This window comes from Eurytemora carolleeae, unplaced genomic scaffold (genome assembly GCF_000591075.1).
Source record: "Eurytemora carolleeae unplaced genomic scaffold, Eaff_2.0 scaffold2465, whole genome shotgun sequence".
In the NCBI taxonomy this organism is placed as follows: Eukaryota; Metazoa; Arthropoda; class Copepoda; order Calanoida; family Temoridae; genus Eurytemora; species Eurytemora carolleeae.
The window spans coordinates 1-4,657 of NW_019398351.1; the positions used below are offsets into that span (position 1 = coordinate 1).

The 4,657-nt window shown below is 31.0% G+C and overlaps 1 long non-coding RNA gene across 1 annotated transcript; it reads left to right on the forward strand.

The window, feature by feature from the left end:
- Positions 1 to 730: 730 nt before the first annotated feature.
- On the forward strand, positions 731 to 4,456 carry LOC111717263 (uncharacterized). Its single transcript, XR_002768732.1, has 3 exons — positions 731 to 810; positions 1,742 to 1,790; positions 2,437 to 4,456. It is a non-coding gene; the product is annotated as an uncharacterized LOC111717263 (long non-coding RNA).
- Positions 4,457 to 4,657: the final 201 nt, after the last annotated feature.

Genomic DNA, 4,657 nt, shown 5'->3' on the forward strand with positions numbered 1-4,657 from the left:
TATATATTTTACAAAATATATATTTTCCAAATATATATATTTTTTTACGAAATATATATTTTAGAATAGAACTTTGCTCAAGCATGAATTCAGACACATACAAAAGATATATGTTACAGCAATGACTGATCTCATACAAACCTAAACATACTTTTTAAAAAGTATATTTTGGAAACTAAAAACTCTGGTTCATTCGAAGTATCGGACAGATTTTTTGGCGACTAAAGCAAATTGTACAGTACGGCATAATGGGACAGACCAAACGAATCATCCCTAATTTTTTGTATATTATTTAGATAGAAAGATCGAACTGTTTGTCTATCATTTTAAAAAGTCTATCAAAGCAATCGATTTTTTTTCTAACAGGGTCTAATTAAACTATATTTAACCCAATTATCTTAATTTTTATCTAAACTATCAAATTTTGTGCGTTTAATTAAACTTACCGATAGCATTTAAAAAAAAATATTTTCTTTTGATTACGAACAAAATAATAAACACTTATGAGATATCTACACTTCAATAAAAGTAAATTCAACCTAAAGTCTGACCGCGTCAACCTTGTTGCACCGGCTAGTCCTATTGAGTGTCTGCTGGGCGATACAGTACAAACTGGACCGGAAAAGTTGACTCGGCACGGAAATTCAAATGTACTACGGCTGCCCGTGTGAACAATACGTTCGAACGACTTTTAAAGTTTTTATATAACGAACAAAATGTTATGATTTCTAGCTCGCTTTGGATGATGAGGCTAGGTACAGAGATGAGAAACATAAAAAACATGAGAAAAGAGAGAAAGATCAAATCCAGGTTGGTTTTATTTTATCTTAAATTAGACTTTAAGGGAACAGTGACCGAATTTAAAGAATTTGAGCGGCGGTTTAAATTTAAGCCGCGGTTTAAACATGGTTGGTTGCACTTAAAATTGTATCAAATGTTTCAAGATTTAAGCCGGCGCTTAATTTAAACCGGGTTTTGGCGGATTTAAACCGCGGCTCAAATTTTTTAAATTCCATCTCTGTAAGCGTAATCTCAAGTGACCCTAAATGCAAAGATGACAATTCCCGATTCACAACGGTACCCTTAATAGCTTTGTCTGATTAAGTATGAATTATAAGACATCAATGTTAATAATTATAAAATCTAATTAATTTTCAATTGTGTTTTCTCTACTAAACTGACAATTGCGCATTTCTACTTCATAAAAATATAAAGGAATTATTAGAAATATACAAGTTTAAACCAGAAAAACAACGATATTTTCCAACGTATTGATCAGATGAAGATTTTAAGGTCGGTATCGTTGTGAATCGGGCATTGCCATCTTTGTTGGAGGGTCACTTGAAATTACACCTACTGTTACTTTAAAAGATGGTTCGCGCATATTAATACATAAAATCTCCCATATTTGAAAATAGAATCCAATTAAACGACAACCTGTTTTTTCAAGTGTGTCCCGAGGGCCGGAAATTTGTGGATTTCAAAAAAATATTTGACTGTTTTAAAAAAAAACATGTGATTTTTTATGAAAAAATGTAGCGCCTTGGATAATTCTATAATCCAATCCAATTCTGGATTTCTATATGTATTTATTATATTTCTAGCGGTCTAAATCTGGATTTCTATATTTATTTATTATATTTCTAGCGGTCTAAATCTGGATTTATTTATTTCTTTATTAATTATATTTCTAGCGGTCTAAATCTGGATTTCTTTATTTCTTTATTTATTATATTTCTAGCGGTCTAAATCTGGATTGGGCTCCTTGCCTAATAAATACCCTACACTAGGTAACTATTAAACTAATATTTAATCTTTAAATGAAATTAAAATTCAGGATTTGTAATACAGCCTTAAAGGGGACATCAGCTCCAAAACTAATATTTAGCCCATTTCTAACACTGAGTGTTGGAATTGTCCACAATTAAAAGACTGGGTTTTTAGGATCCCAGCCAATATCCAGAGTAAAAGTCAATTGTAAAAACTATAACCAACATTTTATTAAGCATGACGAGGACAACAATTCCCAATTTAAAACTATTTTCTGAAATTAAATTATAAAAGGACCAATGTCGGGATTTCTATTTTCGAACATATCCTGAATCGGAATCATTGTCGCGTATTCAAGTTCTTAATTTTTCATTCTGAGAAATTTAATGAGATATACATTTGAAATTTTCTTTAGAGTAGGGAAAACCAAGACCACTTTTTGCTTACATTTTTCTAGAATTTCTTGAAAGGAAAACGCATCATCCATTTAAAAAAAATATTAATGAAAATTTCATTTTCGAAGGTTTTTCGTAATTTGGTATTCTAAAAATCATCTTTTAGAATACAATTTTCTTGAATTAGTGATTGGATAATTCTTGTTTTTCAGAATTTTTTTCCGATTTTGTGAAGTTGTCAAAAAATATCTAATTTTTGTTTTTGTTCTAGATCCAATCAGTAAACAGCATCGTTAGAAGAGATGAGTGAAAAAAATATTTTTATACAATTGACGAAATATTGAAAAAAAAATATTCAATTATAATAAAAATATATTTGCATTTTAAACATTCAAAGCACTGAACTAAATTTTGTGTCAACTTAACCTTAAACAGGCTGGGGGGAGAGTTTGATGCCCGCCTCTCAGGTTGTTTACCCTTGCACACTCTTATTTTTGACACTACACTGTTAGAAATGCCATTTTGTAAATTTTCAATATCATCATATTTCAGGCCAATACAACCAGTATATAGAAGACATTCATTGATATATCGTTTGAAATTTGATGTTTTCTGGTCAGAAAGATTTTACTTGAATTAGCCTAAACACTAGTTGATATAAGTAAAATTAGAATCACATCAAATTTTTAAATGAGAATTGAGAGAAAGCAATTTCAGTATTATTCAAGATACTTTAAATACATACATTATTGATCTCTATTAGAATTTACTTGAAGAGAGTCAAATTTTAATTGAAGTAAGCAGAATTCTGGTTAATGCAGAATCCAAGTAGTATTCTGATTGAATTGAGTGCCGGTACGTGTCTGAACGCCAGATCACTGTAATTAAAGTAAGCAGGATTATGCTTGCTTCGATTTCTGATGATTGAAGTAAGTAGAATTCAAGTGAATGTAATTAGAATTTAGCGTACAGGCCGTAAATTGATATCAAGCAGAATTATCGTTGATATATTACAACGGATCTTCATGGCTTGGTGCGTGAACTAAATACTGTTGATTGTAAGCGGGTTTTTCTAACAGTGTATCGCTATGACATTTTTTTACTTTTAATGAACAGGGTATGTTACAGGGCGGTAAAAAATCCAGTCCGTGTAAAAAAAAGAAATCTAAAATAGCCTTTTTTTGTGACTAAAGCTACAGATCTAAAAAGATCCTTGAAAAATTAATGTAGAAACAGATGTAATACTTTGACATTTGTGAAAAACAAATAATACATTTTTTTTTTTTTACCTTTTTTCAACCTTTTTTCAACCCTCCCTAGCATCCAAACAATTAAAATTATCGGCCTAATTTTTTTCAAAAGGTGGCCTTGAAAAATTTGTCTATGAACATGCATTTCAACTCTATACCTATTCTTTAAGGCCTTTTTTCTTGGGGGTGGGGGCGTGGGACGCCCCCGCCCCCAGGCTGTACATAAATTCAGACCCCCAGCCTTTAAAGGGTTAAAGTACTATCGACTTAATTTCAAGTAGTTGGATTTTTTGTGTTGAAAATCTCGAGATCAAGTATGTAAATAATTCTTCTTTGATATCCCGTGATGGTCATTCCCTACAGGGATAACTTTAATCTGATCATCAAAGTGCCCTCAGTGGATATCAAGATCTAACGTTCAAGATTAAGGATACGTCAAATTTCCGATTTCCTTTTTAATAGTTTCATGTCCTATTCCCAGCTACCCTGTATCTAAAAGCTTCGTCTGAACAAAAATGACAGGTTTTTTACTTAAAATTGATAAATCTTCTTTTTTTGAGACAGAACTAAAAGTGTCTTTGAATAGAAAAAATTTCTCTTCTTCATTGTTAATTGTCAGATAAGAGTGGAAATGGTACCATTGTGAATAGAACATTACACTCTTAGACGCTTGAAATTGGCAGTCTCTTTTACAACCTTAAGATTTATATGTTGTCTTGACTACAGTGGTAACCAAAAACAGTGGAATAGAAAGACGACATTATATCAATACTTAAGCGTATTGACGTTGTTACAAATAAAAATATTTTTACCAGTAACTTAACAAAGCACAATTTAATTACACTCTACAATTGCTATTATGTCTAATGTTCTTTAAACTAGTATTAGTCCTAACTTGAGTTTAAAAATCGTCTTTTTATTCAGAGTTTTCTGGTTTATCACTGAATATAAAAACAAATCTAATTGTGTTCCTTCAATAATTAATGTTTTGTTAAACCCTGTGTAATTCCATCGTAAAAGATCAAATACATTCTTCGCTTAGAAGTTTTACTAAAGTTAGATTAGAAACCTGGGATATTAGTTCAGATAGAGGGAGACACATGAAGAGCCAAGCTGCTATCAACATTTTTAATTCTTAACTGAGACTTACTTTAGGGTCGCAACTATTTGGGCTTTTATTTTACTCCACATAACTTACTTATGTTTTTTTGAAGCTATAGTGATGTGCACTTCAAAACTTTG